This window comes from Protopterus annectens, chromosome 8.part0 (assembly GCF_019279795.1).
Source record: "Protopterus annectens isolate FY-2018-M chromosome 8.part0, PAN1.0, whole genome shotgun sequence".
NCBI lineage: Eukaryota > Metazoa > Chordata > Ceratodontiformes > Protopteridae > Protopterus > Protopterus annectens.
Window position 1 is genome coordinate 599,013,843 of NC_056741.1, and position 25,446 is coordinate 599,039,288.

A 25,446-nucleotide genomic window follows, 5' to 3' on the forward strand; every position below is an offset into this window, starting at 1 on the left:
GGGAACTATCATTTTACAGGATTTTAGTGTATACTTTCACCTGTATACACAGCAGCAAAGGAACCGCCATAATTAATATATGCATATAATCAGCTCACTTCAAACTCTTCCACACAGAAGTCCAAGACTGCAACATTATACTACTTGCATCTAGCCTTTATCTTGAGAAAGTATAAACACCATATATCCTACAGTTCAAAGAAAAAAGTACATTCCTACTTTAATATCTCTGGCTTGAACAGCAAATCACTGATAAGACTACCCTACATCACGTTTAAAATACCTCTGCATACTGTACAAATTTACTTTGCTGTCTAACACACATTACTAAGAATAAAATAACTTTTTTACTATCAGTTATATCTTCAGTTTCTTCATTATCCTTCTAAACATTAATGACAAAGTGGGAACTATACATCTGATGTTTTCCTTTTCATTCATTCCTCAACTGATGGGTTCAGATCCGAAACTCAGATCAGACTTGGCCACTTCTACCAGATCCTTGGATCCAAAGCTCTCAACCCCTCCTTTTACCAATAATGTTCCAGCAGCCTAACATACTTCAGATCTCGTTTTCTGCCATTCAGCTTCAGACATGGCTCCTGCTGCTCTCTAGCTTTTGGGAATTATTTTCAAAACAGTTGTGAGTTACTTTAGAAAAATGTTATTCCTACACCTATTTTTTCCTTCTGCCCTTGTCATTTTGCTAGTATCCTTCAATTAATTTCTGTTTTTTAACTGCTACCATTTTATCAGCACTTCTCTGTGGTACCACTGTTGTTACGCTGTTGTCTTAAAACCTTTTCTTATTCATTAGAGTATTCTTTACAGTACAGCTGTTGGTAGTTGCTCTCTTCTATTCCTTTCTTCTTTAAAAATAAACTAGTCTTTTTACATAGTCTTAATAATTTTCTTCTCCTTGTGGACTTCTAGTACAGCTGACAAGCCTACTGGGTTTAAAAAGTGGATTACCTGTGGGCATAAAATCCCTAATTTGGATGCCCACAAAATAATGTGTACATTGCTTAGGGCCCACTCATTTGGACGTGGATTGCACTGTTTGCTCAAGGTTCAACTCTAGAGCCCTTACTTATAGAAAAAACAAATTGGTGTTGAAGGGCCTTCTCCCTTCTACTTCATCCAGTCATCTCTCAGCTCCCTTCACCCTTCTTGGAGGATTCCCCTCACAGAGATCCAAATTTTCATCCTTCACATCTTCTCTTAGGTCTTCCTGAAGCTTATGTGAATAGGATGATGAGAAAGTTTCTGAGCTCATATCCAGATTGGGGTGCTCCCGCTTCTGACTCCAAAAGGATCCATGAGCTAACCTTTATCCACTTCCCTCTTGGTCTCTCCTTCTCTGATCTGACCCACTGTTTCATCGTCCTCAGATCTGAGATCAATGGGGATGTCCTCATTGGATCCAAATACAGTCTGTTCTTCGACTCCAGTAACTTCCCTGAGTCACCTGGCACTGAGTATTTTGGAGCCTGAGGACTCTCGAAGCTGGATTCTGGGGACTGGGATCAACTCAAACTTTCAAAGCCATCTCTCCCCCTCAGGGCTTTGGCGCTCAACAGCTCAGGTCTAACTCCTTCTTCTGGTGGAGTGCTTGTGCAGCTGCAGAAGCAGATGGTTTGAGAATTATTGGCTCCTTTGCCTTCAACTGTTTCCCTCCAGGCATTCTGCTTTTGAGATTGTAGAGAGGACCTTCTTTTTATACAGAGAAAGTACATCACTGCCCTCCTTGGATCAGACAACTTACAACTTTACCATTGGTTCTCTGCTCTGAGCCGCCTTGTTCATCCATTCCACTGTGATAGCCAACCTAACCAAGTCTCCAGTGAATCCCTCAGGACATCCTCATCTCTTCTGATACTTTCCCAGACCATCCCACTGAGGAAGTCCCTCAGAAGAGGACGTGTAAAAGGAGACACCTAGATTCCCCTCAAGAATCTCTCACGAAGGACACCGATTTCGATGAAGGAAGGGTCCCCCAGATCTCCACCTGAAGATGTGTCCTTTGGAGACATCCTAGAGCTCCTAAAATAAAAGGGTTGTTGGGCCTCAAATACCCCCTCCCAGGAGGAATCTGTGTTCCTGGAGGCTTTTGGGTCTGGCCTGACTACATCTTGGGTGATTTCCTTGGCTGATGAACTCATAGATCTTGTTTCTTGACAGGCATGGAAGAAGCTGGATACTGTAGCTCCAATCCCTAAATGACCTGACAAAATTTTAGCACCCCCTAAAGACAGGGCACACTGGAGCAAGGGGATCCTGGTTGATGCCATGGTTGTGGCAACAGCCACCAAAAAGGAGCTTGCAGAACTGAACACTTGTGTCCATCACCTTATCAGTTAGTCCAAGGCTTTGGACAGATTTGGTAAGTGTGTGTATGCTTCAGCAACCTTTACACTACAGTCACTGAATTACCTGGCACATTTAATGAGATTACAAAGAGATCTGACCAAAGAACTTTACAAATTTCTTTCTAGGTCCAGGACTGCTGAGGACCAAAATAGTCAGCCACCCTTCAGTCAATTTCTAATGCATCCATAAGGCTGATATCCCATGCAGCTGAAGGTACGTCATGGGCAGCGGGTTCAGGCACAGCCATTAGGAGACATGCCTGGATGCAGCTATGTGATTATGTGGAGCCTTTTCAGTCTTCATTTATCAATGCTCCCTTTGACAGATCTTCCTTTTTTGGCCCCAAGGTAAAGGGCATGCTCTCCAGATGTCAGCAAGAGGGAAAGATTCACATAAGCTTTATGAAGACCTAAGAGATGTTTCTCAAGGGGGGATATGGTTTCACAAATCTCAGTGCCCTTTTTAAGACTCACATGGAGATGCCCCCCCCCCCCAGAAGTAGAGGGGAGAAATCAAATGGAAGACACTGGCCCCATGGTAGAGGTGGCCCGCAGAACTAGGTCTTCTGAGATTCCTTCATGGATAAGCCCTACCAGTGCTCCTGAAGGAAGGTCTGACTATTACCTTCTGGCGGCAGTCGGGGAAACTTGGTTTCTGCACCAAAGAGCATGGGTGCAGAGAATTATATCCACATGTTATATCCTACCATTTTCCCAAAATCCCCTACAAAAATGAAAAGAATCCCTGATGTTCCACCCAATCAGAGGGAAGCAGCAGCATTAGAAATAGAAAAGCTGCTAGAAAGGCAGAGTCAACCAGGAGGTCCCCATCCCCCCAGGCCAGAGATGATCAGGGACCTATTCAAGATTCTTTTTAGTGCCAAAAAAGACAGGGGATTTTAGCAAACTAAACCAGTTTTTGTAATATTAATGGTTTCAGATGGTCACAGTTCAGTTTTGTTTTGCCTCTGGTATGAAAGGATGATTGGGTCTTCAAGATGCATACTACCATATCAAAATGAACATGTGCTCCATAAGATATTGCACTTCCAGCTGAGAAACAGTCATTACCAGTGCAGAGCACTGCCCTTTGGTCTCACCATAGCACTCAAGGTGTTCACCAAATGCATGGAAGTGGTAGCATCTCGCTTGAGACTGCTGGGATTCTGAGTGTTTACATGGCAGTGACTCTTACAAGCAAAGGGGCTACTTGCTCTAGTTGTGCATCCATCTAGGTATCACAGTCCATTACACCAAATCCCAACTCACACCTGCACAGCATCTGGAGATCATAGGTAGTTGTCTGGACATGGACACAGCAAATCAAACAGCCTCTCTTCCTTCTGCTTGAATTCAGACAGAGATCTCAGGTCAGGAAAGTAATGCAAAATTCTTCTCTTCCTGCACAACAAATTTTACAAGCCTTGGATTCAATGGCAGCTGCTATCTCCCTCGTTCCTCTGGCCAGGTTTCAAATGCAAATACTTCAACGGATCCTGTCAACCTAATGGTCCATTCTTCAACATCCTTTAATCACTCCAGTCAAACTTATGCTGCCATGCAAAAGTTATCTTTGGTGGATTCATTCAAACAAACTCTGGGAAGGTCACCCATTTGTTTTCCCCCTGCCCATAGCCACGGTGACAATGGACCCCTCCCAAATGGGGAGGGGGAGCACTACTTGGGAAGGACAGTCTAAGGTACATGGTTCTCTGAAGAGGCCAAGAGACATATCAATATCCTGGAAATGACAGCAAGTCTTGTAGCATTGCAGGCCTTACAGGGCATTCTCTCGTCTGGGACAATTGTTTTTCAGACAGACAATATGTCAGTGGTCTGGTACATCAATAAACAGGGAGGAGCAAAGTCTTATCTCCTTTGCTGAGAAGCAATCAGAGTATGGAAATAGGCAATTTCTTCCAAACGCTTTCTAATAGTAATGCACATTCTGGAGGAAACCAACGTGATTGCGAGCAAACTAAGCAGGTCCATTCTGATGTCTAACGAGTGATCTCTCAATGTCAAAGTAGCAGAAATAATTTTCCATCAATGGGGCCAGCCATGCTGTGACGCATTTGCATCTCCCCTCAACAAGTGCAGCAGATTCTTTGCTCTGATCCCTTCAAAAGGGGAGTCACCTAGAGATGCTCTAGTCCACAACTGGCCCTATGGTCTCCTTTATGCTTACCCACCACTACCTCTCATCCCCAAATTTCTACAGAAAGCATTCTGGTTGAAGAATATGGTTATCCTAAATGCCCCTTCTAGCCTCATCAGATATGGTTCCTTTTCCTCTCGCCTTGCCTTCCACATCTGCCCTGAATACTGGATCGAACTCCAGACCTCCTGTCTCACCCAACAAAGATTACTCATCCAGACATAACAGGCCTCAAATTGGCTGCATGACTTCTCCAATTCCACTGATTTCTAGACAGCCCGGGCTCTCTTCCCTGGCCCATCATATTTTGTTATCTACTCAGAAAGGTTCTACACGAAGGATTTACAAAAGCAAATGTAATAGATTTGTATTCTGGGCCATTTGCAGTGATCTAGACCCCGTTGTTGGCCCTTTTCCATCTATACTTGAATTTTTAGCTTCAATTTTCAATGGGGGGACTAGTTTTTCTACTATTAAGGTCCAGGTAACTGCCATTTCAAACTTACACCTAGGTGAAAAATAACTCTACCTTACCTTCTTCTAAATTATGTAAAGTCTTTCTCAAAGAGGCCTTTTTATTTGGACCTCCGTTAAAGGATCCTACTCCTCCTTGGGATTTGTGAGAGACACAGATGTCCCTCTCACTAAGATGGATAAGGAAAAAGTCACAGTCAGCTGTCAGGTGCCAGGATCCGCCACATCACACACTCACTGAAGTCTCTCAACAACAGACTCTGTTATAAATCCATCATAGTCCATGTTGGTGTGAACAACTTGAGATGCAAGTGAAATCCTCCAAAGCTAACTATGAATCCAATTTAGCTTCCCTACCCAACGATAACCACAAGGTGTTCTGGATCATAACCTCAAAGGTAAGGCTCAGATTTGCGCTGAAGTCATAGTTAATGGTACTACATACACAGAACCTGTGGATATACCAAACTTGCTGGCTGACCGGTTCAGTGAAAACTTCACTCCCCTGTCCTGACGTCACATATACCCTAAATCATCTCTAACACCTTCCCCCCACCTAGTATCTCTGAGAAGCAGATCTTAAATGCCCTCTCCAAGGCCAAAAACACAGTCTCTACGGGACCAAACAACATCCCGGGCTGTGCTCTACAAGGGTTAAAACAGGAATTAGCTCCACCATCGGACACGGTTTTCAATTACAACCTAAACACTGGTTTCATCCCAGTGGAATGGAAAACAGCTACCATCATCCCTTTGCACAAAGGGGGTGCCATGGACCCCGGGAACTATAGACCCATTAGCCTGACCAGCCTTATCTGCAAGGCCATGGAAAGAATCATCATGGCCCTTATGAACAAAGATGTAGGAAATCTCTAAATGCCCGACACCACCTAGTTTGGCTCTGTCAAGGGGAGAGCTTGCCTGTTAAACTTGGCGGACTTCTTTGAGACAGTTACCAAAGCCCTACACAAGGGCAAATATGTGCATGCAGCCAACCTATACTTAGCCAAATCCTTTGACACAATCTCCCACTAAGGCATCATTAATAAACTCACCCAGCTGGGTATCAACCCATATATTGTCAGGTGGGTTGCAAATTAGCTCACTGATAGAACTCATACAGTCAAAATAGTTGACTCCACCTCTTCCAGCAGACCTGTAACTAGTGGTGTTTCACAGGGATCGGTTCTGGGACCCCTATTGTTCAGAATCTACTTCTCCAAAGTACAGGCTGAAACTAAAGGACTTTGGCTGACAAAGTTTGCTGATAACTGCAAACTGGAAGCAATCACTGAAATCCCTAGCGATATCAACATCCTGTAAGAAGGTCTTACGCAGACTAATGACTGCTGCCAAAGTCATGGTCTTAAACATAATGCAACAAAAATGCATTATCATCCCCTTTGGCAAGGGTGATAGTCCTGCAAACTACCACATCAACAGCAATACCCTAAGCACAAAGTCAGTGATGAGAGATCTGAGCACACAGGTTGACAGCAACCTCAACTTCGATCACCATGTCTCCACAGTGGTAAGAAGGGCATTTTATATCGCTCATCTTATAAATAAGGGTATTGTCTCCAGAAAAAAAGAAGAGGTTATAGCTCCCCTGCACTCTTCCCTCATCAGGCCAATAACAGAGTACAACACTCCCTTTGGTATACTCCTTTCCAAACACCTGCAGCAACTGGATAGACCACAAAGGTTCCTTACAAAGAAAATTCAGGGTCTTCAAGATCTGTCTGATGCAGACAGAATGAAATCATTCTCACTTTACTGTGTCATACAGACTGTTCAGAAGTGACCTGTGTCTCGCATATAGAGCAATCTCTAACCCAGCTTTAATGGAAATTCTGCAATTCGCAAGTCAAATGGCACATGGGTCACTTGCTCAAAGGACCTTAACCTGGTATGTGACATGAACAGAACTTGCTGGAGAGAGAGATTAGCCCCACAGAGTTTGTCCCTTCTTTGGGGCAAGCTTACTACTCATGTTAAACAAAGCCCCTCATCTACTCTATTTCAGCATAATTTGGACGACTGGATGGGTGTTGATTTTAGTGTCTGCTTGAACCAGACAGCCTTGGGAACACAGGTTGAACTTGGCTAGGCTTGTAAAGGCCCTGGGGCCATTAGCCTAGTAACCTCCTATGATCCTATGAACTACTGTGCTTCAGGACCTGACCCAAACTCCATTTGAACCATCAGCCAGGCAGATCTAAAAATGTTGCCTTGGAAACCCATTTTTCTTATCGCTATCGCATCAGCTAGACGAATATCTGAATTCCAGGCTCTATCTTCCAAATCTCCTAACCTGCTTTTCCACAAAGACAGGGTGTCCTTGCAGACCAACCCGTCTTTTCTTCCAAAGGTAGCTTCTGAGTCCAACATTAACCAGGTTATTATCCACCTAGTTTTCTTTCCTAATTTTTCAAATAAAGGAGAGTACATGCTCCATCTTTTGAATGTGCAAAGACAACTTTGCTTTTATCTCCACAGAACCAAGAATTTCAGAAAAACTGATCAGTTGTTTCCTTCTATCCTAACAGACTAAGCAAACCAGTTTCCAAAGTTACACTGGCCAAATGGTTAACAAATTGCATTTCCTTTGTCTATACTAAGAGAGGATTATCCTTGCCCAAGCCTCCTAGAAATCATTCCATGAGGTCTATGGTGGTCTCGTCAGCTTTTTGGTCAAGGGCTTCCATACATGAGATTTGTACAACTGTGACTTGGACTAATGCTCACACTTTTACTGCTCATTACAAATTGGACTTGGTTTCCAGGAAAAGAGCTGCCTTTGGCTCTGCAGTACTCCAGACTAACCTCCCATGAGGGACACCCAAGGTTGGAGTAGCTGGGTACTCTGCCCCATCAGTTCAGGAGTGAAAGAAAAGGACATCATCAGATAAAAAAGTTACGTGCTCACCATAACATTCCATCTATGTTGAGAAATTCCGAACAGTGTAACAGACTAGTAAAACACAAAATACTGGAACAGATGGAAGAAGGCACACACTAGACCACAGTAATAAAATGAAGCGCTTTTCGTTTATGTTAGATCATAAACTTCTTCAGACAAAGTTTTACAATTCAAATCACATTTAAATACATAAAAAGACAAGTGCATAAACCAATCAGCAAGTAGGATACATTAATTAAAATAAAAGCAAGTAACAAAAACACCACCCCCTTATTAGTACAAGTGAAATACATTTAAACACACAGAAATGCTAATAATTTCCGTCATCACATCAACTAGTCTAGTGCTAGTACAGTAAAAACTATCCTGTAAAAACAGTTTACTTTAACTTCAAAAAAATAATAAAAAAAAAAGGAAGAAAAACAGTATAATTCCAATTCTAACTTCATCTTGTTTGTTTGCAAAGTAAACTAGCGGTTTAAACTTTTAAGTTTCAATATGCTGCTTATAACACAGCCATCATTTAGACCAGGCTGGTGGTAAGCATTAAACCTAATCTGCCAAGAAAGTTCTAACTCTTCAAGTTTTAAAGCATCTGGACCGCCTCTTGGATTAGTAAGCACTTGGTCGATGACAATAAACTTAAATGCATGTCTAGGAAATAAATCAATATGTTTCGCTAGGGCATTTTCCAGTTTGTGTTTCTTAATAGCGTATAGGTGTTCATATACGCGTTCCCGTAGCTTTCTTTCAGTTTTGCCCACGTAGAACGCTGGGCAAAACTGACACAAAGCCAGGTAAACAACCATCTTAGAATTACAGTTATTCCTAAACTTTAGGTTGTAAACAAAGTTATTCACTGAAATTCTGTTGGATTCCAAGATGAAACCACAATAGTTACAAGCTTGGCATTTATACATGCCTGGAGTTCTAACAGGGTTAGATCTACATCCTTCACAATAGCTCTTAAGGTTTCTACCTTTTCTATATATCACAACAGGTTGGTCCCCCACCTTAGAGAAAACATTAATGTCACCTTTGAAAATGTCCCAGTTTTTTCTAAGAATTTTGAAACAGGTGGTCTAGTGTGTGCCTTCTTCCATCTGTTCCAGTATTTTGTATTCCATCTATGTTGTCCATTTTCATTCTTTCTCAACTTCCCACCTACCTGTCCTCAAATCTGTTTGTTTCTGGGAAGACCCAAGCGTTTTTCTTAGGAACCTTTTTTTTCTTATCTGAACACCAGGTTCTTTTCTTTGTTTTTTTTTCTGTCTTTATGAACTCAATCAGAGGTATCATCTTATCTTATGAAAATGTCACTTTACAGTTCAATTGTTTATATCCTACTTTCAGATTCTTGCTGACCCTCCTCTCCATCACCTCAACCACCCAGCACTGGTCTCTAATTCCAAACCAAGGTACTCTTGGGTCTTTCTTGGCTGCTGCTCAATAATTTTCCTTTGGAACACTGGAAAAGATTTTACTGTTAAGTTCTATCTATGGGTTGTTTCATTGTCTGAAGAAAGAAAAGCAGAATCATAGCCTTTAACTTGGTGGTTCTCTTTCTGTTGGATATACTTTATTTCTTCTGTCATCTGCGCTCCACCCAAGAATATGTTTTCTCCTTCAAAAAAGCATTCTGAGAGCAGCTGGATATATAGTGGACATAAAAAGTGTACACACCCCTGTTAAAATCCCAGGTTTTTGTGATATAAAAAAATGAGACCACAATAAATAATTTCAAAACTTTTCCCAACTTTAATGTGACCTATAACCTGTACAATTCAATTAAAAAACAAACACCTGTTTGGGGAAAAATAAAAAACATACAATAAGCTGGCTGCATAAGTGTGCACACCCTTAAACTAATACTTTGTTGAAGCACCTTTTGATTTAATTACAACATTCAGTCTTCTTAGGTAGGAGTTTATTAGCATGGCACATCTTGACTTGGCAATATTTGCCCACTATTCCTTGCAAAAGCACTCCAAATTTGTTAGACTACAAGGGCATCACTTGTGCACAGCCCTCTTCAGGTCACCCCACAGATTTTCTATTGGATTCAGATGCGGGCTCTGGCTGGGCCATTCTAAAACTTTAATTTTCTTCTGGTGAAGCCATTGTTTTTCTGATTTGGATGTACGCTTGGTGTCATTGTCGTGTTGAAAGGTAAAATTCCTCTTCATATTTCTAGCAGACACCTGAAGGTTTTGGACCAAAAGTGACTGGTATTTGGAAAGTACAGTTGTGTACACTTGCCATAAATGTAGATGTTCGAGTGTATTCACTGTTGCAGTCATTACATTTGGGTTATCTGCTTGCAGTAGCTCTCAGTTGGCCTGAAAGTCTTGGGTCCTGCGTCGGTTGCTGTCTCTTTTTCTATGACGTCAGGTCGTCAGGGGTATAAAACTTGCAGCCGACGCCATTACATCAGTTTTTCTTGCCACAGATATCAGGAGCCCCCCTAATGGGAAGCAATCAAACCTATAAACACAAGGATATACCTCCAACAAAAAAGCAAATACACCAAAAAACTTTTAGAGCATAGTAAGTGAGAGTAGGGGTATATCCAAAAGAAGAAAGGGGGCTGGAGGGAGGGTAACCAGGAATGCAACAGTGAATATACTCGAACATCTACATTTATGGTAAGTGTACACAACTGTACTATGTTGTTCGTGTTTCACTGTTGCAGACATTACATTTGGGTAGATTCCCAAAGCTAAGGTTGGGAGGAGGAATTTAAATAGAATTAGGACCAGCTATAAGGCCCTGCAAGGCTGCAGTGGCAAAACCAGCTCTGGATTTAGAGAAAATTGGCAAACGATAATGCTTGGTGAAAGTATGTACAGAACTCCAGGTAGCAGCTTCTAGGATGTCCCTAGTAGGGACGCCCCTGAGAAAGGCTGTAGAGGTAGATGCAGCCCTGGTTGAATGGGGTCTGATGCCCTGTGGGATAGGTTTTCCATGGTGCTTATAGCAGAAATGAATGCAGTGGACTATCCTTTTTGAAATGGTTTGTTTTGAAATAGCTTTCCCCTCTGTCCCTGCAGCAAATGCCACCAGCAGTTGTTCAGATTTCCTTTGAGGTTTAGTCCTGTCCAAGTAGAATCTAAGCTGTCTGTGCACATCTAGAGAGTGCAGTATTCGTTCCCCTTTGTTCTGTGGGTTAGGAAAGAAGGTAGGCAAATGAATGGACTGATTAAGAGCCACACTGGATACCACCTTGGGCATGAAGGAGGGATTGGTTCTGAGGGACACCCTGTCCGCCTGAAAGATGATGAATGGTTCCACTGCCATAAGGGCCTGTAATTCAGATAACCTTCTTGCAGAAGTGATTGCTAAAAGGAAAGCTGTTTTCCAGTTAAGAAATTTTAAATCTGCAGTAGCAGCTGGCTCAAAAGGAGGAAGTGTGAGTTTCTCCAAGACAAAGTTAAGATCCCAGGCTGGAGTTGGAGCTCTCCTGGGTGGCGTTAAATTTTTGGCCCCTCTGAGGAACTGCTTGAGCAGCGGGTGAGGCATGAATTTTGATGGAGGAAAAAGACAAGCCTCAGTCAGGTATTGTAGAATCTGAGGTAAATTGGGCACTGCTGCGTTCATTCCTTGAGAGTGGTTCCAGGCACAGAATCTTTTCCATTTTGCAGAATAAGATTTTCTAGTACTAGACCTCCTTGCCTCTAAAATGATATCCATCACTGACTTACTGAGGGATGGTAAAGGAGAGATTAGGTAATTATCCAGGCTGCTAGGTTCAGGGTTTGCAGCTGAGGGTGCAGAATCTGGTTCTCCTGCTGAGACAACAGGGAAGGAGTCTGAGGCAGGTGCCATGGAGCCAAGCCTGACACACTGCGCAAGAGTGGGTACCAATGTTAGCAAGGCCAGTCTGGTGCAATTAAAATCATCCTTGGCTTGTCCTGTTTGATCTTTAGTAGTACCTTGGAGAGCAGAGGCAGAGGAGGAAAGGCATAAACTGATAAGTTTTTACAGCTGAAGCAGAGCATCCACTTTCCAAGCTAACTTGTGGGGAATCCTTGTACAAAATTTGTCCAGTTGATGGTTCTGGGGGGAGGCAAACAGGTCTATATCTGGGCTCCCCCATTTGCCTGTCAACAAGTTGAAAATCCTTGGTTCCAGTTTCCACTCATGTGGGTCCATGAGGTTTCTGCTTAGTCTGTCTGCCAGTGTATTTAGTTTTCCTGGCAGGAATTGAGCTTGTAGATTCACTTGGTAGCTCAAGGCTGTGTTCCACAATGCCATGGCTAATCTGCGGAGGGGGTAAAAATGTGTACCCCCTGCTTGTTTATGTACAACATGACAGTGGTGTTGTCCGTCTTTACCATTAGTAGTCCTGGTAAAATGTGGTCCTTGAAGGCTGTCAGAGCATTCTGTACAGCTAACATTTCCTTCTGATTTATGTGCAGGTGCAATTGACTTGGGTTCCATTTGCACTTCCCTGCCAGGTGAGCCCCCCATGCATAGGCTGATGCGTCTACTGTTAAGATTTGGGCGGCAGGGGGTAATGTGAATGGTAGTCCCCAACTTTGGTGGCAGGCCTCTGCCCACCAAAGGAACTCTAAGCGTAAGCAAGGTATGACAGGAATCCTTGCTTCTAGATCCTGTGAATGTTGACACCATAGGCTTTTGAGATACCATTGTAGTTTCCTCATATGCAGCCTTGCATATGGAATTAAAAGAATGCAGAAGGCCATGAACCCCCAAGGCTTGCAGTATTTGCCTTGCAGATAGCTGGGTTTTTGTGGCCACTTGTTTGAAGTAAGTTGTCAAATTAATCCGTTTCTCTGGCGTGAGGAAAGCCATCTGGGAAGTTGTATTCAAGCTTGCTCCCAGGAATATAATTTGTTGACAGGGTACCAGGTGGGATTTCTTTTCGTTTATGGTGAACCCCAGAAAAGTCAGTACCCTTTGAACAAAGGTCTGATGATTCAAAATAATGTCCTTGCTTTCTGCCTGAATTAGACAATCGTCCAGGTATGGGTATATCTGAATATTTCTTTGCCTGCAAAATGCAATGACAGGAGCAAGGCACTTTGTGACTACCCTGGGCGCAGTAGATAAGCCAAAGGGCAGTGCAGAGAACTGATAGTGCATGTAGCCTGCTTTGAAGTGTACCTGATAGGGATGTGCAGGTATGCTTCTTTTAAGTCTAGTGCTGCCAACCATGCATCTTTGCCTAGCATAGGAAGCAGCTGGTGAAGAGTCAGCATTTTGAATTTTGTAATCACCAGAAAGGTGTTTAGAATAGAAAGGTCCAAGATAGGACGCCATGTATTGCCTTTTCTGGGTACCAGAAAAAGTCTTGAATAGAAACCTTGTCCCTTTTCCTCTTCTGGTACCAACTGAATAGCCCCCATGTTTAAGAGAGAGAGAGAGTACTTGATTTTGGGCCTCTGCCTACTGATTTGGGGGTAGATCTGGCCACCTGCTTAGTGTTGGTAACGTGTGGAAATTAAATCTGTATCCTTGGGACACAATATTTAAAACCCATTTGTCCTGGGTAATGAGTTCCCAGTTTCTGACCTGCAGACCAATCTTTCCACCTAAAGGAGCATTCAGTTGGGAAGTGCTTGGCAGTTTTAAAAGCAAGTCATTGAGACAGTTTTCCATAGGGGGGAGTCTTACTACTCTCAGGTTTGGGTGCAAAAACCCCCCATCGCCTAGTCTTGTGTGTCCCTTGGGACTGAAACCTGGGGTTTCTGCTATCCCTGGGATTGGCTTGAGAAGACCTGGAAGGGGCTGGAAGGGAACAATTTTTAGAGGGCCAGTGCCTACTAAATCTAGGAGGTTGAACTTGTAAGAAATCTTTAACAGTTTGCATAGATTTAGCTTTATCTGCCATCTTTTTAAGAACTTCCTCAGCCTTGTTGCCAAACAGGTGGTCCTGATTTAAGGGGGCATCCAACAATTTAGCTTTAACATGATCAGGCAAACCTTGCTCCCTAAGCCAAGTATGCCTTCTGAGCACAGACCCAGTAACAGCAGCCCAGCAAGAGGCCTCCAATGAATCAAATCCACATTGCAAAGTATGTTTTCCAACCTGTTCATCAGAAATCATTAAATCCTGTAATTCTTTATTTTCAGCACAGTCAGGAATTAACATAATTTTCTGTTTAAGCAGTCCAATAACATGTTGTTGATACTTTAACATATGAAACTGGCAGTTTAAAGCTCTAATGGCCAAGGTTGCAGAAGTGTAAACTTTCTTAACCCATCTATCCAGCACCCTGGAGTCTCTATCAGAGGGGGTAGGATTTTTAGCAGTAGAAGCCTTAATGCCCTTGGGTCCCTGTGAAATAGTCTCTGGATCCGCAATAGGATTTTTAAAAAGGAACTTGTGAGTATCAGGAACCCTGTAATATCGGTCAGGTTTACTGGGAGCGGGAGGCAAAGAATCAGGGTCCAAACTAGAGTCTGAAAAGGCATCATCAACAATGTCTAGTACAGGAGGTACAGCTAAAAGTCTATGCTGAGGCAGGAGTAAGAAATCCCTAAGCCTCTTTTTTGAATCAGAAAAATCCTGGCTTTCCCAGTGGAAATGCTCCCTTAAAGTATGTAAGGTCTCACCAAAAGAAAAATCCTCTGGATGTGAACCAGAGGGAATAGAGTCCCCTGCATCAGAATCCTCATAAGCAGATAAGGGCAAATCCAGATCATCAGAAGAATCAGAAAAATCAGAATCCTGTTCAGAAGATTCATAAACAACTTCAGTCCTAGGTCTCTTAGAAGGGGGAGGTTGGCTTCCCCTGATTAGAGTTATAAGATCATCAGCCATTCTTATCATTTGTTTTTTAGGCATAGAGGCCTGAGCATGAGGCTTGGGCATCTGTTTCTTAGGCATGATTTGAGATTTTGGCCTAAATGAAGGAGGAGGCGTCGGTTTAATATGCAAGTCCGTAGGCCTGAATACACCCTCACAGCGGCTCCGGACCCATCCAAGGTAGAGACATCTGCAGGTTCCACAGCTGAAGCATCTCGCGGCATACTGAACTCTGAATGGGTCTCAGTAGAGGCCTGCGAGTCAGAAGTAGTGTGTATCAGGGGCTGCGAAAGCGCCTCAAAGAGTACCGGCGAACTGGCGACTGGCTTAGGAGAAGCGTCGTCGGCAGCTTTGGACCTCGGCGGCCCGTCTCTGTCTTTATCTTTGCATTTTTTCGGAATCCTGGTAGTTGAATGGCTAACCGACGACATTTCTGAATAATTAAACAGAGAACCAAAATATTTAGAAGTGAAAATATACCGACGACGGATAATGCACTGATTAAATAAAGCACAAAACCGACAGCAAGGTACATCGTGGTCAGGGCCTAGACAAGGAATACAGTACAAATGAAAATCTTTGTGAGGTATTTGCTTTCCACAAGTAATGCAATTATTAACTTTTACTGACATCGGTAAGGAGCAAGAAAAAGTTTCCCCAATGGGGTACTTAGCTTTAGTTGAAGACTTCGGTTCTGAAACTCGAAAAGGAAAATTTCAAGAGTCGGCCGACCGGCACTTGCGAACTGCTTCTGCTTCGGGCACCATACGGCAAGAAAACTGATGTAATGGCGTCGGCTGCATGTTTTATACCCCTGACGACCTGATGTCACGGAAGAAGGGGCAGCACCCGACACAGGACCCAAGACTTTGTTAATCAGGCCGACTGAGGGCTACTGCAAACAGATAACCCAAATGTAATGACTGCAACAGTGAAACACGAAGAACATCTTTTCATAATTCGCTGCACCTTGACTAAAGCCCCAGATCCAGCTGAAGAAAAGCAAACCCTAAGCATGATACTGCCACCACCATGCTTCACCATGGGGATGGTGTTCTTTTGGTGATGCAAAGTGTTGTTTTTGCTCCAAATGTACCTTTTGGAATTGTGGCCAAAAGGTTCATCCTTGGTCTTTGGGAGACTTAATGTATTGTTTTGCAAATTTTAGCCAGGCCTGGATGTTTTTCTATGTAAGAAAAGGCTTCTGTCTTGCAACCCTACCCCATAGTCCAGACATATGGAGAATACGGGAGATTGTCACATGTAGTACACAACCAGTTCTTGCCAGAAATTCCTGCAGCTCCTTCAGTGTTGCTGTAGGTCTCTTGGCAGCCTCACTGACCAGTTTTCATCTTGTCTTTTCATCAATTTTGGAGGGACGTCCAGTTCTTTGCAAAATCACTGTTGTCGCATATTTTCTCCACTTTTGATGACTGTCTTCACTGTGTTCCATGGCATACCCAATGCTGTGGATATTTTTTTGTACCCTTCTCCTGACTGATACCTTTCAACAATGAGATGCCTTTGATGCTTTTTAAGCTCTCTGCGAACTACGGCTTTTGCTGTAGCAGGTAACTGCGTAAATGTCAGGAAAATCCTACTAGGACAGCTGAACTTTACTTGGGGTTAATCAGAGTCTCTAATTGATGGCAGGTGTGTACCTAAGAAGACTGAATGTTGTAATCAAATCAAAAGGTGCTTCAACAAAATATTAGTTTAAGGGTGTGCACACTTATGCAACCAGCTTATTGTATTTTTTATATTTTTCCCCTAACAGATTTGTTTGTTTTTCAATTGAATTGTACAGGTTATCAGTCACATTAAAGGTGGGGAAAAGTTTTGAAATTATTTGAAATTATTTATTGTGGTCTCATTTTTTATATCACAAAAACCTGGCATTTTAACAGGGGTGTGTACACTTTTTATATCCACTGTAAGCAACGTGAATCTCACGCCCGACTCTCGACATACTCTGATTGCAGGAATTAACTTAATCTTCTGTCTGCTGAACAGTGAATAGTCATTTTTCATGAAATAGTCTGGTGTCCGCATGACACAATTTTGTCAGTAGCACTTTCTTCTGCTATGACTGCAACTCTACTACTACAAGTCTTGGCTTCTTTCTCATGACCAGATTTGGAGCATATACACAATATGTCCTTTCAATTAATAAGTACTGCTGTGGAATACCAGCCCACTTGCATATTTATACTTTCATAAAATCAATCTGGTCATTCCATTATCTCTAGTATATAAAAAAATCAGGTTTTCCCTGTGTGCTCTGTCTATTAACTCTACTATTTTGTTTGAAACAGTTATTCTTCAAAAACATCATGTTCAGCCAGTCTTTCCTTCATTTTAACCTCTGATTTCTGCAGGTTTACTGGCTCATCTGAATAGCTACTTAAAGCTTCTATTCCTTCCAGCCTTTTATTTGAAAGTATGGATTTCTCCAGTGTCTCACTTATTTAACCACCACTGAATCCATTTGATTTCCCACAGTCATGCTCTGTACTGAGGCTGAAACTTGAACTGCTTTCTGCTGAACAGCTGTAAGGTTCTTCCCCCACCAGAAGTATTCTTCTTATTTTCTAGTTGATTTTTCTTGTTTTCTCTAGATTTCTTCTTTGCTCGCATCCAGGCAGTGTAGTGACTAAACAGCAACTGAATTCTAACCAATTAAATGTATTTTCTGGCTGTTTTTCAAAGTTTCTGTTTTCACAGTGGGAGATCTCTAATCAACCTGTTTATCAGTGTGTAGCCATTTTAAAATTCCCAGTTTTGTCCAGGATTCTTGAGCAAAGAAGTTGAGAGGTACTGTGGCATGATCCTTGTAGAACTTCCGTCTTTCTGGTAAATTGTTGTGGACTGCAGTAATGCAATAATGACGGCCATGTGAGTTTCAGACTTTGTATCCTTCAGAAAATGTTTGCTAATGCAAAACTTCTTCCAGTAATTTTCTAAGTACATACCAAAAATATTTATAATCTGTTATTGAGTTTTGGGTCTGTCTCTGATTATTTTTTAAACACCTTCATTACCTTAAGAGACACAGGCACATACATTAACTGAAACAAAAACAAACCACATTAACATTTTTCCATTTACTTAAATTATACATCATACAGATTTTTGTCTTTCTTTATAGCAGTCATCAATCCAACATTACATAAATTGCTCAATGCATGCCTTATCTTAAACCTAACCCCCTCCTCCTGAACATTATTATGCATTTATTGTTCCCACAAATTCCATTTAGTACAATGTAATTTGCTCCTTCCATTTTCTACAGATCCCTCTTGCAGTTTTCTTCTTTTGCAACATACAGTACTTCAAATAGTTAGTTTAGGGTATGATTGCCATTTCCTAGTAATTGTTTTTTTTTTTTTGAAAGTCAACAGAATTAAACATAATAATTCCTTATTAAGTCTAAGTAATTCAGATCCATTGTCCTACTATAAAAATAATTTCCATAGTTACAACCACTTACTCCACTAATATTTCTGATCGAGTACTTTGTAAGGAAGTTTTAAATCTGCCAATTCATTACACTGTCAAAAACATGTTCCCAATTTCCTCTTTCTTCACCATCACACCTCCAACATTTGGTAACTACTGGAGAAAAAATTCTTTGAAGTCTGTCTGGGTATAAAAATATCCATGTTAACACTTCCAAGCAAAAATTCTAAACTTTCTACACTTGTTTCACACTTGGGAACATATACGTCCTCCCACAGTACCCTTGTAAATTGCCTTTCCAGTCTCTCTCTACCCAATCTTTTCTAACATTCTTTGAGTGATTCTTATATCTACTGTACAATATTTTATATAACCTACTAAGTATCCCTTTTCAACAGAAGCTTCTGTTCTATTTTTGACTAAAAACTCTTACCAGAGCAGGTCTTTCACTTAGGACTGCCCTAACCCTTTCTCTTTGCCTATACTCTGATATCAAGCCCTAATAGGGAAGATATTCTCTAACCCGCAATGCAGACAATTTCTCAGACCTCATCTCACACTACCTTTCCTTCTCTATTTACTCCCACTACTTTTGTTCCTTTGCCAGTCTTCTCCAAAAAAATTCACCCATCTCTTGCCTGTTATCTGTACCCTTACTTGCAGTAATCCCAATTGGCAAAATCTCCTTTCTCCATTCCCAAGTTGGCTTTGTTCTCAGAATACTTTCTGCAACTTTATAAACATAATATTAAGTATGGCTGTTGTTCTTCTTAAGAAACTGCATCAAAAATCCCAGTCTCTCATTATTTCCTGAACTCCCCCAACCCCTCCTGACCATAATCCCTATTCACTTTGAATTATAACCTTCTGCTTGTGTTATATCTATCAGCCTTAATTATGTGGCTCTAAAATATCCCGTTAAATCATGTAATCCTAAACCACTTTGTTCTTCTGGGAGGGTCAATTTATTTCACTTAACTTTTGCCCTCTTCCCTTCCCAGATAAATTCCTTCACCACTATATTATTTCCACAACTTCTCCTCTGGTTGATAAAAATATTCATAAAACTAAAGGGACTAAAACATTTTCAATCCTTGTATCTTACTAGCCACATCTATAAACAAAAGTTTACAGTTTCTCAGTTTTTGTATTAACTTTCGTTTAGTCTCTTCCCACATATCCTTAGCTGACATAATAAAAGCCATTTCAATCCATACAGCTCAATACTTCATCTTATCATGTCCCCATAAATACTGGTAATGCTGAACCAATTCATGTGTAGATACACAGTAACAGCTACTTCTCTTTTGTCTTCATTAATTATTTATCACAAAATGTTCCACAACACCAAGATGTACAGTCTTAAAAGTGGAATTAATTGATAGTTAATTGATAGTCACGTGTGCATGTGTATATGCGCACATGTGCATGCATATGAGTGCAGAAGGCATAGCTCCCAACAGTCCCTGAGTTTTTTCTCATACCTTTTGTCTGTTCTTCATAAAATCTATGTTTTTTCCAGTAAAGTGTTGTGAACTGTAGTAATTAAATAATGACAAAGATGTGAGTTATAGACATGATAACCTTCAGAAAATGTTGCTAATACAAAACCTGCTGTACTAGCAACTAAATATACAAGACTGATATGTAAAATCTGTTTCTGATTTTGGGTCTTTTTCACTGATTCTTGGGCAAAGAGGTTGGCTGTGCATGGGGGGGGTGAGGTAATGGGTTGCAGTCCATGGTACTCAGAGCAGCAAGCTGAAATACGTTTCTTGGTCATTACTTATTTCAAAAAGGGTTTGAAAAAATGTCTGACAATCCCTGAATTAACTTCCCTCTTTCATCAAATTGTTTGAAGACCTGAGTAGAAGAATGGCCAAACAACCTCCTTATATACAGCAGAAGTCAAAATGTTACACCTTATTTGACCAGCAAACTTTTGGCTATGTACACAAGCATATCTGCACAAAACTGTGACAAAAGCAGTAGGATAAGGCCAACCAAATGTTTAGACTGCAGGTTGCAGATTGCTTTCTCTACCAGGGATTGATATTAGAGCGTCTGCAAAGAAAAAGAGACAGGAGGAGTCCAAGTGGAATACCAGATCTGGAAGAGTTTTTAGTTGAGTCTAGAACAGAAGCTGCTGTTAAAAAGTGATAATTAGTAGGGCACATAAAACACTGCATGACAACAAAGAACAAATCAGAGGAAGTTAGAAAGGATCTGGAAGAGAAACTGGACAATTAATTTACAAACGAATAAGAGAAGGGCATACGCATGGCTCCCATCTATGTAAAACATCTAGAAGATTTAGGATTTTTGCCTTTAGTGTTTACATAGGTATTTTTGTACCCTAAACAGACGTCAAAGAATTCTTCCCCAGGTAGACTGCAAACTCTGGAGATGTGATGGGAAACGGAGGTAACTGGGAATATGCTTTTTTGAGAGTGTAATGAGTTTGTTAGATTTTCAAATGTCACTACAGTATAATAAAATACAGGGGAAGCAAATGGTTGTAACTAAAAAAAAGTGATTCTTTTGAGCTGGCACAGACGATCTGAATTGCCTAGACACAGTAAGGCCTTATTAATGACAATGGCTTCCAAAAATGCAATTACTAGAAAATGGAAATCAAAATCAAAACTAACTGCTACTGAAGTATTGAATATTGTTACAAACATAAAAGAAATGGAAGTGGAATGTTTAGAAAAGGGAATGAGCAAATTGCATAGCAATAAATGGAATTTGTGGGAACAACACATGCAAAATAATGTTCAGGAGGAGGAATGAGGTGTAAGGTAGGAACTGAGCAATTAATGTAATGATGGCAATAAATATAGGTATTTTTAATTATTTATCATTTGTTGACTGGATTAGTTCCATTAGGCTAGTAGCCTCTTTTCAGGGAGACCCGTGGTGGTATTTATAGTGTATGTGGAAATTTCACCAGGACATTGAGGAACTTCCCCTACTCTTTTTGACAAGTGATACAGGATCTTTTACATCAAAATGAGCTACTTCAAATTCAAGTACATGGGATGTCGGTTTAACATCTCATCCAAATGATGACAAACTCAGGAGGGCAGCACCCTACGTATACTGCACTGCAGTGTCAGGACCTGTTAGACCTGGTGTGGAGATAGAACCCCAAAGTCTTCTTCACCAAAGATGACTGTGCTGCCTGTTGCACCACTGACACTTTCTATACAGAAAAAATATAAGCAATCTATAATGAATGAAAAAATGTTAATAATATTTGCTTTATCTTCTATCAACGCTTGTGTGCCTATGTCATGCGTGACAATTTAATGAAGATGTTAAACTGTGGCAGTATCCCTAGACAATATCTGCACAATCATATGCACTCTTCAAAGCATCTTTACATACTTGGGAATGTCAGAATCAATAGAATTCATAAAGGACCTATCTTCTGAAGGAAATGAGGAGTGTTCTCTCAAATTCTATGCACATGGCAAAATAAACTTCCACATATGTACCTTGCAGTTGAGAATTCTATAAGGTAATGTGGAAGAAGGGAAAATTCTCTTAAACCTGTTTGATACCTTGCCTCGTTTGTTCACTGGGGAGGGGTTGGTAAAAACTAATAATATGCCAGCTGGCGAAGAGGTAGACATTGCAGCTGTGTCTGATCTAAGATATGAGAGCACGATTATGTTAGTTTGAAGCACTTCATACAGTCCAGCCACTTTTTGGGGGAACTGAAAATTGAGAGCCACAATTATTACAGGCATAATTAAAAGCATCCTCCAAGGCTGGCAAAATGGGAGAGATGGGTGTAAAATGAGATATATCCACTTGGAACATAACATATCATCTCCTCTGTTCAGGTGGAACATCCACCTGTTCACACAAAATACCTCATTCATCCTGGAAGTACTCTGAGAAAAAAAATCTTCCAAAGGAGATAGAAAGGAGCAAAACTCCTCTAAATCAGAGTTATAGGCTTATGAATCTCCAAGTGAAGCACACCTGTCTCTCTGTCAGAATTCTCTGACACATTTTCCTCAGCAAATTCTTTACTGACATTGTCCTCAGTTACGGATTTCTCAGCACCAGGATTAACAGCGTGTAATAATTGTCAGGCTAAGGTTAGAAAATCATCTTACCGAACAGATACTATGTCTTCAGATAAACAATGTCTCACTGCTTTTTTCTTTGCAGGTAACACCCTGACTGAACACAGACTAGATGATGACAATCCAGCCACATCAAGAGATCTTTCCCCGGCTACCTCAAGAAGCATCTCCTGGAATATCTCATTGACCCAGAGAAGATGGCTCTCCCAGACCTATAATGGGCACACTGGAACAGCAAAAGTGGCTAAAGCCAAGAAGTGTCCACAAGCAACACGCACACAGACCATTTTTCTTCAACTATAACAAAAAAATTGTAACATCCCTGACAGAAATAAAGCAGTTGTCTAAAATGCCCAACTGACAGCAATAACAGGTAAAAAGTCACAAAGTATATGCAAGCACTAAATACATTCAAAAAAATTATGGCCTGTTTAAAACATTTTCTGATCTTTCAATTCTCACAAAGCTGAAACTAAAAGTTTTAGTACACTTTTACCAGAAAAATAACTCCTAAAGCTCACAATGAACCCTTAGCTAAAAATGGCAGTTCTTTACAGGAAACGTCTGACACTATGAAAAAATACCAGGTTTCTTAAAGGAGAAATACCCCTTTTTGTGACAAAATAAATTATTATTTTGTCATAAGAGCAATATCTTTTGTGTGAAAGGACCCCCCCTGTGTGTACTTACCTGCCAAAAATGGAAGCTTTAGGGCCAATTGTTGCCCTGTAGGCCCCTTAGAGCTGCTTTCACTTGAGGTAGCAAGAAAGTGCTGAAGATTTCTTCACTCTGACTACTGATTTCTCTCCTTTCAAGCTGGCCAATCAACTCTTAGACTGAAGGTGTGTGAGGGAGCCAGAGGTCTATTAAGCTTGCTGCTAGTTGTATCCTCAGCAGGACACAACCTGCACAGCCAAAAAGCTACCGTAGCAGTAAGAATGATGAAAATCAACAATAAAGGGTCTAAAATCTTCAAGTTTTTCATTTCTGTTTAGCAAAAAATAACTTCTTATGAAAAATTGAGGATTATTTCCTTTCCCTCCTTCTGGTACTTCAGAAAACAAGACTTCTTAGAAAAAAGGAAGCTGTTTGTAGAAGACCATGTAGTAGGTGAAAATGTAATTGTAGAATTTTAAGTTTATTCCTTTTGTCTACCACAGTTAGAAGTTACTGAGTTGTCTCCCAATACTGAGTTTAAAAAGCATCAGGATTCAGTAACCAAAAGAGTAACTAGAATGGCTACTTATACATCATCAGTTATTAAGGGGGATTTGTCTGGGTAAGGCACACTAATATCACACCAAAAGCTGATGATGTACAAAATATATTAATGGCACAGTAACCGCATTTAAATATGTGCCTTCCAGGCTTGCTTAAAATTGTACTTAGTCTGAAGAGTTTCTCTTTAATGCCTCAAGGCAGTTGCTCTCTAACTTCACAGACCAGGAACATATCATGGAAACAATTAAAATTAGGTTGGTAAGGCTTATGTAACTCTGTCATATTCTCAGTTAAAATATCCCTTTATGAGATTCACAATTTCATTAACAGTAATTTCCTGTAAAGGACAGTCTTGTGACAATGAGGAAACACATTTATCCTCTGTAAAATGCATGGAAGATTGCAAAATCATCTGCAATATTCTTCTTTTTCTTCACAGTCTAGTACCACTTATTTTCTTTCAAAAGTAGATAAAGGATCCAAGTCAATTTTACATAGCCTGACTAGTGTTTTTTGAGTGGTCAAAACAGATGGAAATGTTGAAGAAAGTGGACATTATTATTGGGAAATTATCCACTAAACAAAATCCCCATTTAGCTTTCTATAATAAGCAGGATACATAAAAGACGCCAGTTAAAGTTCCTCTGTCTGTATGGCATTTGCCTGTAGGATTTTTTTCAGTTCTTGATGTAAATGATGGAGGACCTTTATAAGTAGCGACTACTTTCAAAGTAATAACCTCAATGTGCTTTAAACTGTAATGACAAAAGGTTTTCTTTTCTTTTTTTGAATCCTGTCTCTGTTCAGGCTCTTTGGATGTTTCAGTTTTTTTGTCTGCACCAGAGGTGTTTTCTTTTTTTGTTTCCTGTATAGCTTCAACTATTAAGTTTCATCCTCCACCTTAAAGGGGCACTATCTCGTTTCTGAAATCAGCTGCTTGCCTGAGTACTTTGTTTACATTTTAGTGCTATGTAAGTCACATGTTCACACAGAGGCAGGATTTTCAGAGAAGCTTATTTAGCATACAGCAGGTCAGATTTCACAAAGGTCAGTGGGGGATGGTAATTCCTAAAAGTTTACAGTGTCCTTTTGTGTTTTCCTTCCCCCACCCATAGGCGATTAGATTAGTTGAATGATTTAGCCTCAGCCAGAGATGCTATCTAGTCGCACTCAGATCTGCAGCCCTTGCAGCAGTGAAATTACATCTTCAGTATGTACTTGTTTTTTTTATAACACTTAGTGCAATGATTATCCCAACCTAGGCAATTGTATTTTCTTTTGTTTGTTTCTGTTTCATGCTTGTTGCTACATGCTTTTTTCCTATTGCTGGTAATTATTTTTCATATGGTCAGCAAAAGTGTTGCTTTTCAGTGCATGTACTCATGCAGACATACATTTCTAAGACAGTTTTCCCTCATTTGACAGTATAGCATTGCTTTGTACAATTTGCATCTTGGAAACAAACCCACCGAGTTGCAAATGTCCTAAGATTCTAGAAGAATAAAAGTCTTACAATGCTTCAATAAAAAACATGTCAAGCAAATTTGAAAATGAATCTTGTTACTGTACTAAACGTATCTTCCTATTAGCTGACTCCCTTCAGAAATCACACAGTAACTGTCTGTATAATACTAATCCCATCCAAATAAATTTAGTTTCTTTTTCTTCCCCGCATTGTGATAAAATGCATTGATCTTTCACTCTTTTCCTGAATATCTGACTGTAGTACAGTTACACTGGTTACCATTTGAAAGTTGAGGCAAATGTAGTCTCAATATTTCCATATATTTTCCTACCTGTGTGCATGTGTATGTATGCACACAGATAGGAAGTCTATAGAAAGTATAAGTATGTCTACTATTCATGGTGATACTTATATCAAGGAATCAAATGGCATTGTTGATATGTGCAATTCTTGTCCTGTATGCCAGTCTTCAGCAGAATGCTGTCCATGAGTAGGGTACACGGCC

General features: G+C 40.7%; 1 protein-coding gene across 1 annotated transcript in view; it reads right to left on the reverse strand.

The window, feature by feature from the left end:
- The window catches only part of PHF8 (PHD finger protein 8), a 3,148,719-nt gene that overhangs the window by 1,036,997 nt on the left and 2,086,276 nt on the right, over positions 1-25,446 (reverse strand). The gene's annotated exons all lie outside the window — the stretch shown is intronic.